Genomic DNA, 14,300 nt, shown 5'->3' with positions numbered 1-14,300 from the left:
GAGCCCTTAACACCAAACACAAAAAGTAACTCAAAATGGATCAAAGACCTTAATGTAAGACCCAAAGCCATAAAACTCTTAGAAGAAAATCTAGGACAATAGCTTCAGGACACTGAATTTAGCAATGATTTCTTTAGATATGACACCAAAGGCACAAGTAACAAAAGAAAAAATAGACAAATTAGACTTCATGAAAATTTTTAAAAGCTGTGCATCAAAAGACATTATCAACAGAGTAAAATGGTAAAATACAGAATGAGAGAACATATTTGCAAGTCATATGTCAGGGATTAATATCCAGGATATATAGGTAACTCCTAAAACTCACAGTAAAACACACATACACACACCAGATTCAAAAATGGGCAAAGGACTTGAATAGACACTTTTCCAAAGAAGATATACAAATGGCCAATAAGCACATGAAAAGGTGCTCAACATTACTAATCATTAGAAGATGCAAACCAAAACTATAATAAGATACCACCTCACACCCATTAGGATGGCAACTATCAACAAAACAGAAAATAACAAGTGTTATCAAGGATGTGAATACTAAAGAAACTCTTGAATACTGTTGGTGGCAATGTAAAATGATGCAGCTGTGTGGAAAACAGTACAGTAGTTCCTGAAAAAATTAAAAATAGAATTATCGTATAATCCAGCAATTCGACTTATGGGTATATATCCAAAACAAATGAAAGCAAAATCTCTACACACCCACGTTCACTGCAGCATTATGAACAACAGTTAAAACAGAAGCAACCGAAGTATCCATAGACAGAAGAATGGATAAGCACATACATGTACATACAATGGAATATTATGCACCCTTAGAAAGGAAGGCAATTCTGACATATGCCACAACATGATGAACATTATGCTAAGCTATACAAGCCAATTACAAAAAGATAAATATTGTGATTCCACTTACACGAAGTACGTAGAGTACTCATAATTATAGGCAGAGAACGTAGAATGGTAGTTGCCAGCGGCCGGCAGAAGGACAGAATGGGATATTACTGTTTAATGGGTATAGAGTTTCAGTTTTTACAAAATAAAAGTTACAGACATGGATGGTGGAGACAGTTGTATGTTATGAATGTATTTAACACCACTTAACCATACACTTAAAATGGTTAACATGAAAACTTTATGTTACAGGTATTTTGCCACAATTTTTTAAAAAACCAACTAATGAAGATTGATTATCTACAAGGGGAGCCGGGAACAGGTTGGAAAGAATGGCAGAAGGGATGCCAGAGAAAGGACACTTCTCTGACTCTCAAAATCATGGCAATGTTTCGCATATTCAAAAACTACTTTAGTAATTAAAATTAACCAGGATGTAACAGAGCCCAATGTGTAATACAAACAGTAACAAATGAACTTAACTGTATTACAAATGAATATTATAACTTGCCAAAGGAGGTGAAGAAGAAAAGATTAAATTTAGGTAACTTTGCAAAGTATCATTTTGATTGTATACTGTCAGGTTAGAGACAAAAAAATTGAAATATAATTTATAAATTTACTTTCTAGAGTAGTATGTGTTAGCAATTCTGAAATTAGTTCATGTATAAAATAGGATGGAGTAAATAAGTAAGTAAATATATTAGGGATAATAATATCTAATTCTCTCACTGTTAGAAAAAGGAATTACAAATAAACAAAGGGAAAGAGCTATTATGATTCTTCACGTGAGGCTGAGTTGGAGATATTACTATGAACTCATAGTTTTTAAAGTATGTGCAGAAGGATATATAACTAAATATAGCTACATGTACTTTGTATTATGTCTGGGCTTATTTAGTGTCCAAATCTTGGTTTCTCAACATCAATAAAGGGAACTAGGATTTCTTGGAAAACTGGTTAAGTTCAGGGCTGGGGTAGGGACCACAAGATGAATCTGGGACATCTTGTCGTACAGGAAGTAATGTTTTTTAAATGATGAGGGTGTACTGAAGGGCCACAAAAGTTAACTTGAAGGAGCTCCCACAAGCCGAATCTGGAACAATTTGAGCAAAAAAAATAAATAATGATAGTAATGAATTATAAACCATAAATTATAATAAATATCCCTAAATTAGTGCTGATATAAGTAAATAAAGAATCAAATAATTAAATAAATGGAGAACGGATAGCTCTTCCTTTCAATATAGTTTCATTCAATACATGTAGAAGAAATGAGCTGGGCACTATGGCTCAGGCCTGTAATCCTAGCACTCTGGGAGACCAAGGTGGGAAGATCACTTAAGGTCAGAGGTTAGAGACCAGCCTACACAAGAGTGAGAGACCCCATCTCTACTAAAAATAGAAAAAATTAGCTGGGCATAGTAGCACTCGTCTGTAGTCCCAGCTACTCGGGAGGCTGAGACGGGAGGATCGCTTGAGCCCAGGAGTTCAAGGTTGCAGTGAGTTGTTAACACAGCACTGCACTCTAGCTGGGGCAATACAGTGAGACTCTATCTCAAAAAAATGAAAAGAAATGGTGCAAAACAAAAAAATTTTAAACACAACAGTGATAATTGTTGCAGGCAAAAATAGATGTTAACATTAATGGGTCAAAGTATGATGAAACCCATTTAGTGGGTGAAAGCAGAGTATGGTGAACCAAAGAAATACATAATATCAAAGTAACTCCCCACAAGACACCTAACAGGAATAATAATTTCAAAGGAAAAAAACAGTAGTTTTATAGAGGGAAAACCTTGCAGAGCCCACTTAAATGATCAAGGTTAGTATCACCAGGATTAAGACATATTCACATTTTGTACCTCCTGATACGATGAGAAGAGCACAAAATCATTTCTGTGGCATTCTTGCTAAAAATGCACAACCTCAATCTAATTACCTGCAAATAGCAGACGAATTCAACTGAGTGACATTCTACAAAATACCTAGCCAGTACTCTTCAAAAGTGTCATGGTCATGAAAGACAAACAAGTGAGGAACTGCCACAGATTGAAGGAGACTAAGGTGACATGACAACTGAATACAATGTGAAACCTTGGATTGAATTTTACACCAACTAAAGGACATTAGTAGGACAACTGGTGAAATTTGAATAATTTCTTATTTCTGTAGATTAGTTACCAGTAATATACCAATGTTCATATCCTCATTTTAATAATTTTACTATGGTCATGTAAGATGCTAACATTAAGGGAACCTAGGTAAAGGGTGTACTGGAAACTCTGTACTATTGTTACAATAGTACTCTTTTGGTAACTCTAAAATTATTTCAAAGTAAAAAGGTTAAAAAGATAAACCAGATAAAATAAGATTAAAAAATAAACACAATGAATCAATGAAAAACGAGGAAGCATCAAAAAGAGAATAAGAGACTTAGTTATGGTATACTTATACAAACATACGGGAGTATCAGCAAGAAGCTCCACACAAACTTATGCTCACCATTCTTATAAAGAAAAGAGCTGAAATTCTATGTTCTTCCATGTGTAAATCCAAGAATAGAGAGCAAGTTCGGGAAACTGATAATGCTTGTCATTTCGATTTTATAAGACCACTTACATCAAAGATAAGCACAGCATTTGGAGGAACAATGCTGAGATAATAAGCAGAAATACAGGCAGAATCTGGAAAAATTGGCTAATATTGCTATCAAATCCATACGAATCTAAACCACCACTTCTTTCACTCTGCTGACCACTATCATAACAAAAGCAAAGCCCCTGTTCCTGCGGTAGTAGGCATTAAACTTTCTGCTATCTTTAAGTAGGCCTATGGACTATACCATGCAGTTCTGGCCCTGCTAAAGGAAGATGTCTCAATTTCTGGAAAAGATGATCTACTTTCACATTATCACTGGTTAGCTTCCTTTCCTATAGAAGTTTTTTTTTAATGTTATAGAAAGATTGAAAATCAAAGGAAAACAAACTCATATTTTCACCAGCCTCATATATATTAATATTAGAACTGTAATTTTTTTTTTTTTTTTTTTGAGACAGAGTCTCGCTCTGTCACCCAGGGTAGAGTGCAGTGGTGCCATCATATCTCACTGCAACCTCAAACTCCTGGGCTCAAGTGATCCTCTTGCCTCAGTCTCCAGAGTAGCTGGGACTATAGGCCCACGCCACAATGCCTGGCTAATTTTTCTATTTTTAGTAGAGAGGAGGTCTCGCTGTTACTCAGGCTTGTCTCAAACTCCTGAGCTCAAGCGATCCTCCTGCCTCAGCCTCCCAGAGTGCTAGGATTATAGCCGTGAGCCACCATGCCTGGCCTTATCTTCAAAAATTATTTCCAGATGAAAACGTTCTAGAGACCTGTTGTACAGTGTGATTATACTTAATACTACTGAACTGTACACTTAAAAATGGTTGTTAATGAATTTAATATAAAAAAAAAACAAAAAAAAGGCCAAGAGAAAGAATGAATGCAGAGAGAACCCTAATGTAAACTAGGTACTTTAGTTATTATAATAATGTTATCAATATTCGCTCATCAATTTTAACAAATGTATTGCACTAATGTAAGATGTTAAAAATACGGGAAATTGGGGGGCAGGATGAAGGGGCATGTGGGAATTCTGTATTTTTTGCTCAGTATTTTTCTATAAACCTAAAACTGCTCCCAAAAAAGTCTATTTTTTAAGAATTATTTCCTACTGTAAGGTATTTCCCATTTGTAAACATCATTTACCTAGATTTAATCACAATGACTACACATAATTCATATTCCTTGAGGAATACTCAATTAAATTATAACTGCTCACAGTGTTTCTCCAAAACAATATGAAATAGATAAAAATTCCCACAATCCTTACTTGCACTCTTTCATCAGTTTCAATCTGCTTCAACCCTACGCAGCTAAGGTAGAGAGTTAACAAAGCATAGTCACTCACATCTTATGGCCTTTCTCAATAGGGGTTCCATGAGAGATTTAAGACATTATTGGGCAATGATTTAACTTTTTTCCCATGCATCTAGAATGGTACTAGAGGCTGAGTATTTCTCATTCAAAATGCTTGAGACCAGAAGTGTTTTGGATTTCAGATTTTTTCAAATTTTGGAGTATCTGCTAATACATAATGAGACATGGCCTGAAGGTAATTTTATTCAATACTTTTTTTTTTTGAGATGGGGTCTCACTCTGTCACACCAGCTAGAGTGCAGTGGTGTGATCATAGCTCACTGCAGCCTCAAACTCCTAGACTTAAGTGATCCTCTCACCTCAACCTCCTGAGTAGCTGGGACTGTAGGCACTTGCACCATACCTAGCTAAATTTTTTCTTTTTTTTTTTTGGTAGAGACAGAGTCTCGCAATGTTACACAGGCTGGTCTTGAATTTCTGGCCTCAAGTGATCCTTGGCGTCCCAAAGTGTTGGTATTACAGGAATTAGCCACCATGCTCAGCAATTTTATACAATATTTTTGATAATTTCATACACAAAACTAAGTTTGTATACTTTCCACACAAAAGATACACTGCAGCTAAAGGGGACTATAACGGTCTGTTTTTCCTTAGGGATACTGAATAAACTATGTGTGCCTGCATTTTGACTGGGACCTATCACATGTGGTTAGTTGTGGAATTTTCCACTTGTGGAAATGCTCAGAAAGTTTTGGATTTTGGAGCATTTTGTATTTCAAATTTTTGGATTAGGGATACTCAATCTGCAGTTACGTACTGATCTGGGGAGAACTGAGAAAATAATCACTGAAATCATTTCCTGCATTCTGTGATTCAGATGTGGGAGCCCAGCTGAGAATGACTGTTAGAGATATAAAAAACTAAGCAAAACTAACTTGCAGCATTAAGAGTAGCTAACACTGGATGGGTACAGTGGCTTATACCCATAATCCCAGCACTTTGGGAGGCCAAGGCAGGAGGATCACTTGAAGCCAGTAGTTCGAGACCAGCCTGGTCAACATAGTGAGATCCTGTATCTACCAAAAAAAAAAAAAAAATTAGCTGGGTGTGGTGGCATGCACCTGTACTCCCAGCTACTCAGAAGGCTGAGGGAGGAGGATCACTTGAGCCCAGGAGTTGGAGGCTGCAGTGAGTTATGATTGTATCCATCCTGGGCAACAGAGCAAGGCCCCATCTCTAAAAACAAAATTAAAAAAAAAATCTATCTATCACTTGGATAAGATAGATAGAAGAGCTACTTAAACTTCATCTTTCAAAATATCTTCTTATGCTGTCTCTGTTAAACCTTCAGATCAATGTAATCACATGCATCAATAAAAAAAGAATAACCATTAATATTCTCCTGAGATGCACCATAATGAGTTACAAGAGACAATGAGTACACCAAAATCCTCACGGTGGTTATGGGAAAAGGACAGGATTATTCTGACCAGATCCTAAACAGGAAGAGCCTAAAAAATGAAATATTAAAATAATACCACCTTAAAATTTATTCAAAAATACCAGGATCTGAAAAAACTATCTCAGAGCATTCTACCCAGCCCCATGAAATGCAACCCTAATCCCTCTCTTTCTTTTCTCTTTATTCCTTTTCTTCCTTTTTTCTTCTTTGCTTCTTCTTATTTAAGCCTGCAAGTCATTCCAAGGCACTTTTAGCCTCACTTACAGTTCTCAAGATTAAAGAGAGCTATTAATATATCCTAAAATTTGAGTTTCCTGTTCCATTTTCATGGTCATATTTCTAAGAGCACCAAATGCATGATCTTTATCCAGACAGAGCTTCTGTTTGGCAAGCCAACGTATATGGTAATCTAATTGCTTAAATTCATCTTTCTCTAGAATGCAGCTCTCACCCTGGTCTTCTTGTAAACAGAAAGCATTCCAAAACACACAAAAAAGAGAAGAGAGCAATAATGTGTGGAACAACAAAGCGTAATAGACTTAGAAGTCTTAAATTCAAATCCTAGCTATTCAAATTTAAAACCTGAATACCATCTGGACTCAGTGTTCTCATTTGTCAAATTAGGGGAATAAGGTTACATGGTCTCCAAGATTCTTTTCTAACATTCTGTGATTCTGTGATGGAAAGGTGAAAAAAAAAAGAAATATCACATCATCTCCCAAAACTTCTCACAAACCAAAAAATTCCCAAAGCCTTTAAGTTCTCCTACACTTATTTCACTTTTATCCTCAAATACAAAGTTTATTCTCCTCTGTTTACCTGGTTGGTACTACTAGTTGCTAGTAGCAACCCCCTCCCTCATTTTGAGTGTGACAACCAAAAATGTCTCCATACATTGCCCACTGTCCCCTAGGAGGCAAAACTGGCTCCAGTTGAAAACCACTGTTCTAGAGGATAGAGAAAGAAAAACATAATAGGTATTCTCCCCACACTCTTGGGACCACAGTTCCTTTGATCAGAAAGAAGGGGTCCTCTTTCTCAGAATTTTAGAAACCGATGTAGTGCCAGTGCTATCACCATAACTGCCCTATAAAGATGATTTTGCATTTTCTTGAATTTTATATAATCATAAAGTACAGTCATCCTCCCTCATTTGCAGTTTCACTTTCCTCAGTTTAAGTTACCTGCTGTCTGTCAACCGTGGTCCAGAAATATTAAATGGAAATTTTCAGAAATAAACAATTCATAAGTTTTAAATGGGGTGCTATTGTGGGTAGCGCACCCACATGAAATCTCACACTGTGCTGCTCTGTCCCTCCATCATCCCTTTTTCCAGCATATCCATGCTGTCGGTATATAGTGCCTGGCCATTAGTCACTTAGTCATCTCGGTCATTAGATCAACTGTCGAGATCTCACAGTGCTTATGTTCAAATAACCCTTATTTTACTTAATAAAGGCTCCAGATTGTAAGAGTAGTGACGTTGGCAGTTCAAATATGCCAAAAAGAAGCCATAAAGTGCTTCTTTAAGTGAAAAGGTGAAAATCCTCCACTTAATAAGAAAAAAATTGTATGCAGAGGTTCTAAGATCTATAGTAAGAATGAATCTTCTATCTATGAAGTTGTGAAGAATGAAAAAGAAATTTGTGCTAGTTTTGCTGCTACACCTCAAATTGTAAAAGTTAACAGCCACAGTGAGTGATAAGTGCTTAGTTGAAATATAAAAGGCATTAAAATTTGTGGGTAGAAGACATATGAACACAAACGTGTCATGATTGATGGCAATCAGGTTTGATACTATTCTTGATTTCAGGCATCACTGAGGGTCTTGGAACATATGCCCCATGGATAAGGGGGGACCTACTGTATATAGTATTATTTCATCTATATAAAGTTCAAAAACAGGCAAAACTATATTATTTGTTTGGTGATAACACATAATAATGATTATCAACAAAACTCAGGATGGTGATTTTTCTCCAGAGGGAAAGAAGAGGGCTGTGGTTGGGAAGGGCACATAGAGGACTTCTGGGATGAAGGAAATGCTTTGTACCTGGATGGTGGGTATCTATAAAGTTAATTTTTATAATTATTCTTTAAAGTGTACATATATTTTCATGTAGTGTTTCTTACATATGTGTATGGGAATAAAGATATCTTTTCTTCACCTATCCTAGGTTCACGGCTGAGGCCTATATAACAAAAGACAGATTAACAAGAAAAAAACATACATGGCTCACACCTGTAATCCTAGGGCCTTTGGGGAGGCCAAGGTGGGAAGATCGCTTGAGGTCAGGAGTTTGAGAACAGCCTGAGCAAGAACGAGACCCTGTCTCTACTAAAATAGAAAAAAATTAGCTGGGTGACTAAAAATAGAAAAAAAAAAAAAAATCAGCCAGGAGGGAGGCTGAGGCAGGAGGATCACTTGAGCCCAGGAGTTTGATGTTGCCGTAAGATAGACTGATGCCACAGCACTCTAGCCAGGGCAACAAGAGCAAGACTCTGTCAAAACAAAAGAAAGAAAGGAAAGAAAAGACAGAAAAAAAAGGAAGGAATGTAGGTAGGTAGGAAGGAAGGAAGAAAGGAAAAAAAAGAAAAAACATACAAATTTATTTAATTTAAGTTTTATGTGACATGGGAGCCCTCATAAGGAAATGAAGACCTAAAGAAACAGGTAAACTTGTATATTTTTATGCTTAGGTTTGATGAAGAGTATACAGTCATGGAGAAATATGTTTGTATGTGATACATATAATAAAAAAAATTGTCAATGCCACCCAACCACCCAAAACCTGTTATTGAGTTAATCATACAACAGAACAAATCTAAAGTGTCTATGTAAACCTACAGCCATATCCTCATTTGTAATTCCCTAATTAGTTAATTCATGTATTGCTAAGTTGGTTTGGATACAATGTGCTTTTTCCATAAAGCTTTAACATGGGGATGTATAGGAAAAGCAGTGATTAACTAAGCCAAGGTCTTCAAAAGACTGAGACTAACCCTCGGAAGAATAAATTTTAAGAAATAAATATAGGCCGGGCGCGGTGGCTCACGCCTGTAATCCTAGCACTCTGGGAGGCCGAGGCGGGCGGATCATTTGAGCTCAGGAGTTCCAGACCAGCCTGAGCAAGAGTGAGACCCCGTCTCTACTAAAAATAGAAAGAAATTATATGGACAGCTAAAAATATATACCAAAAAAATTAGCTGGGCATGGTGGCTCATGCCTGTAGTCCCAGCTACTCGGGAGGCTGAGGCAGGAGGATCGCTTGAGCCCAGGAGTTTGAGGTTGCTGTGAGCTAGGATGACGCCACGGCACTCTAGCCCGGGCAACAGAGTGACACACTGTCTCAAAAAAAAAAAAAAACAAAAAAAAGACCAAGAAATAAATATAAAATATTGATCAACTATAACATATTATATGCATCACTAAACACAGAGTTAGAATATTTATGGGCTTCTCTATTAAATTAAAAGCTCTAAATCCTACTATAATATAGAAATGATATGTGAAGACACAATGAAGGAATCAATATTTAAGAATGCCACCTTGTATTTGCAAAGAACTCTGTAAATGTTCCTATGAATACTTTCTCTTTGCACTATACTCAATTTCCAATCAAGGAAAATGGGGTACCTGTATTAAAATGTAATAACAATTCCATGTCAGAATTCAGCTGTGAGTCGATGACATGTTACTCACAGTCTCATTGAATAATAAAGAACTGATTAGTAATGTGGGCCAATCTATAAAGAATATATGTGTGTGTGTATATATATATATATATATATATGCCAGAGGAAGTTACTTCCTATATACATAACAATTTTAGTAAAAATTTTTTTAGCATTCACAACAGGTATCTTTATAGATACTCTTTTATAACAATATGTCTACATTTATGTTCTTTCTAGAAACAAACCTGCTAGGTTGACAGCCATATTAGGTATTTTACAGGATATTTTCTGGCCTTTTTTTTTTTTTCAACCTTTACTCCAACTTCTATTTACCCTGGTACTTTTTTTAAAAAGAATTTCCCTTGCTTACTTGAAGATGTTGTTTTAAACTTTGGGACTTAACGAAAGCAAAATTAGAAGATCACAGATGAAAGTGCTACTGAACATACAGATAAGTATGTATTGATATTGCATATTTTGTTTTGTTTAAATAAGCTGAGACTCAGAAAATAAAGTGTCTTACTTTAGGAAATCTAGCTAATGAAATAGTTCTGGATAGCAGATCTGAACTAACTTGACCTCTTACTGGCCATCAATTTTGTAGTCATACAGAACTGTGTTTGATTCCTGACCTGGCAACTTTGTGTTTCCATAGAGCAGGCATAATAATACTCATCACAATACAACTATACACACTGGAAGAATATAAATTTCAAGTTCTATAAGTTAATAATAGACATTAAAAAAGAAAAAATCTGAGCATATATGCAGTGGTGGAGAAAAGAAAAAATGAATTATTAAAATAGGAAAAAAAAGAAAAAATCAACATAAATTGTAAATACAATTAATGTATATTGCAAAAGGAAAACAAATACCCTTAACAAAAAAAAAATAAACACATGAAAATTATTTTAGTGAACATCTGTTGTTTTTGCCTGTCCAGCAACCATACTCCCTTCTCCAAGAAGTAACACCTCAATTTTCCTTTAGAAACTGTCACCCACCCTTAATTCAAGTGGTTTGAAACCACATTCCCTACCACCCCACTTCAGGGTGGGAAGAACATCCAAGCCTGCCTACATAAAGCATTCCATCGCTCTGGTCACAGGGACTGTCTCTAGAATGGGCAAAGACCAAGTCAGGCCAAGGAGACTACCATGGTTTGCTAAAATAGTAGAGAAAGGGAAGTTCTCTTTCTTCTTGGGTTTCTGAGGTTGTAGGATGTAGGCCTGGTACTATTACTACTATCTTTCCCAGAGAATCTGACTCCAAAGTCTTAATTACTTTTCCACATTGATACCCAAATATGCAAAGGGATCTAGGGTTACCTGGTAGCACTGGAAAAGACAAATTAGGATTTTGACTTTTAATGTTATATTTTCTATAATATTTCCATTTTTCAAAAATAAGCACATAATACATTTATAATAGTAAATTTAAAACATTTAAAAATACTACCCCTGGGTTTTCTTCTCAAATATACTCAGATATTCACATTTAATGTCTTAAAAGCATTAACAATTTTCTTGTAATTTACCAAAGAGAATAGAATATCTATCACTTTTTTCCCCTGGCACAAAATAAAGCTATTTTCACTCTGAAAATATGGGTGGGAAAAAAAAGTTGTGAGTAAACCCTTTTTAAGAATTTGTCCTCATTTAAAATGGGATATATTCAAAACTCTACATGGAAAAAAAATGGTTAATATTCAGCAAGTGCTATAGCTACTGTAAAAATTGTTCAAGAGATACTGTGAAGATTAAAAGTGGTAAAATTAGATTTTAAAAAGCTTTATCAATTATGTTAGTCCTACAATTCTGAATAATATATGATCTGAAGGAATCGATCAGTTAAATATTTCAGTTATAATTATTTTACATAATATTGCCTTATGAAAGAAATTGCAAACCACTGTTTTATTCTTAAATACAGGAAAGTCAGTCTCATGATGCACTCCCTAGGAATGTAAAGCATCTACTAAATATAGCAAATGCTCTATAAAGGAAGACAGCAATGAACGTTTTTGTTCTCTTGCTTTTATTATACAGTTTCTATCACTCTTTCCCTTTCTCCCCAAGAACACACAAGCCACTCCTGCATCTTCACTTTTTAACATTATTATTTTGTGTTTTATGATCCTCAGTAAGGACAATTAGAAGGTTTCAATGGCTTTTTTTTTTTTTTTGTGGTCTCTTCTGGTTGTCATTTGTTTCTTGATATAATCAGGTAGCCAGAGTGATGTTCTTAAGTGGAAGAGATCCTCAGGGACCTATCAAGGGTAAGGACAAAGAGGAGCAGCTAAAGGCCAGAGCCACCTTCTCACAGACAAGAGGCAGTAAGTCCTAAAGTTTTTAGGATAAGACAATATTCAACAAGCTCATTATCTTGTTCACACCAGAAAGACTGTGGGTTGGTCATCCTGACCAACACCTTTGCCTCAAGATGCTGATTTTTTTTTTATTCGAAACCTAAACTCTCCTAAGCTAACAACTCCAAACTTTTCTCACCTTATCTGCAAACGCCTTTCCTATACTGCTAGATCACTTCCGCTGTTGACCCAAAGGGATGCTTTAACATAATTGAAGGTATATTAAAGAAACCACCAAAAAATGTGTGATGGAAATATCTACAAAGAACAGGAATAAAATGGGTCTTTCCAAAGTACCGCAGGAAGAGTAAAATACTTTACCCTAGTCCCTTAGCCATAAAATATTTATTCTACTTATATTTACTAATACCCACAGTATTTTTCAGGCATCTAAAAGAGAAGGTAAAGAAACCATAAACCACAAGATTACACAGACAGCAAGGTAAAGAACCGTCAGTCTAAACTCTCCTCCTATTCACATAGGTCAGTAACATCTGGCTCTTTCTCAAAACACTGTATGGTGGGCCAGGATGGGAGGGTGAGAAGGAAACTTAAGAGAGAGGATGAGAACGGGAAGGTGCTGGAAAAGATAAAAACGGAACCATTCGAGAAGACTGCACTTTGTATTGCTCCTTTGATTTTCCACTTCTTTTTTCGATTAGGTGACCAATATTTCTCCCTATCAGAAATCCATGTGTAAACTCCCCCACCTACTTCCAACCACATCCACAAATTCCAGGAGAACCAATCAAAGCCACTTGTGTCTCCCGGTCGCTCGCGAGGAGTGAAACGTCGGCGCCCAAGTTGGGAACCCGGCACTGGGAGAAGTTCTCCCGGGACAGGGAGAAGGGACGTGGTGAGGCGAAGGAAAGCGGAGGATGGGGAGCAAGCAGGACTAGGGACTCCTCTCAGCACCGCGAGCTGAGCGCATCAGGGAGAGTACGGTATCCCGCCAGACCCGACAAGTCGCCGGATCCCTGGGGCTGACAAACAGCTGGCCTCGGACCCCAGGTCCCTAAAACTATTTCGCCACTGCCTTCCCCTTCGCCTTCCCTAAATTGCTGTCTCCTCACACCCTTCACAGTCCAAGACTCACCCGTCCACGCTCCAGCTCCACCAGCTCCTCGGTCAAAGCCGCCCACTTCTGACGACCATAGAAACGAAGAAGCAGCAGAGAAGCTTCCACCTCCCCCGCCCACCCTCACGTGACTCTCCTAGCCGCTGGGCCTGTCGGGATCGTGGCGAAGTGGGTGTGGGAGGGGCACGGAGAAAAAGGAGGGGGAGGAGTAAGGGAAGCAACTCGCCACGCCCCAGCCTCGGGCCCCACCCCCTCATCTTCTAGGCGGGAAAAGCTGTAGAGCGCCCTGAAGCCCTCCGGCATTTGCTCCAGTTTTTTTCCTCCTCTTCAAAAGGCATAGAAATCTGTTAAAAAAAAAATGGTTGTGCCTTCTGACACCTCCTTGGTACCCGTTTTCGTGTTGACTAAGCAAAAAAGAGTCAGTGAAAAGAAAACTGGACCACAGTGAGTTGGGAATTGTTTCTTTGCAACTGCGTTTAGGTTTAAGCTTCTGGTACAATTTTCTTACTTCATAACCTTAAACCTTTTTTGGCTTTAGAAACTTCCTCACCACTTTCTATTGTGTGGATTTTTCAAGTGTTTTATTTGTAGACTAATATTATTGCAGTTTTGTCCCTAACCTACTAATAACATGTTTCCCGCCAAAGAAGGTGGTTTTATCCGAAGTGTGGGTAGGAAAGGATCTTCTCTCTCCTGCTGCGGAAGAAATAGAATGAAAATATCATGGTATGATACCAGAGAACTTTCAAATAAACTTTTTTTCAAGAATTTACTTAGCAGACCAGTAGAAAAGGCAACAGCTATGGAAACAAAAGGCAGACAAAATTATCACTGGGTTAAATTGTGAAGTAAGCAAAATCAACTATTTTCTCCATTTCTTC

At 37.0% G+C, this 14,300-nt stretch overlaps 1 protein-coding gene across 1 annotated transcript in view; it reads right to left on the bottom strand.

Moving 5' to 3' along the window:
- MICU1 (mitochondrial calcium uptake 1) overlaps positions 1-13,618 on the bottom strand; it is a 238,307-nt gene extending 224,689 nt beyond the window's left edge. Inside the window, exon 1 of the mRNA XM_045569191.1 lies at positions 13,438-13,618. The gene's annotated coding sequence lies outside the window, so the exon portion shown is untranslated. The remainder of the gene's footprint in view (positions 1-13,437) is intronic.
- Between the last annotated feature and the right edge of the window lie 682 nt (positions 13,619-14,300).

The sequence above is a fragment of the Lemur catta genome, chromosome 14, assembly GCF_020740605.2.
Source record: "Lemur catta isolate mLemCat1 chromosome 14, mLemCat1.pri, whole genome shotgun sequence".
NCBI lineage: Eukaryota > Metazoa > Chordata > Mammalia > Primates > Lemuridae > Lemur > Lemur catta.
This window is presented reverse-complemented; position numbering and strand designations above follow the sequence as displayed.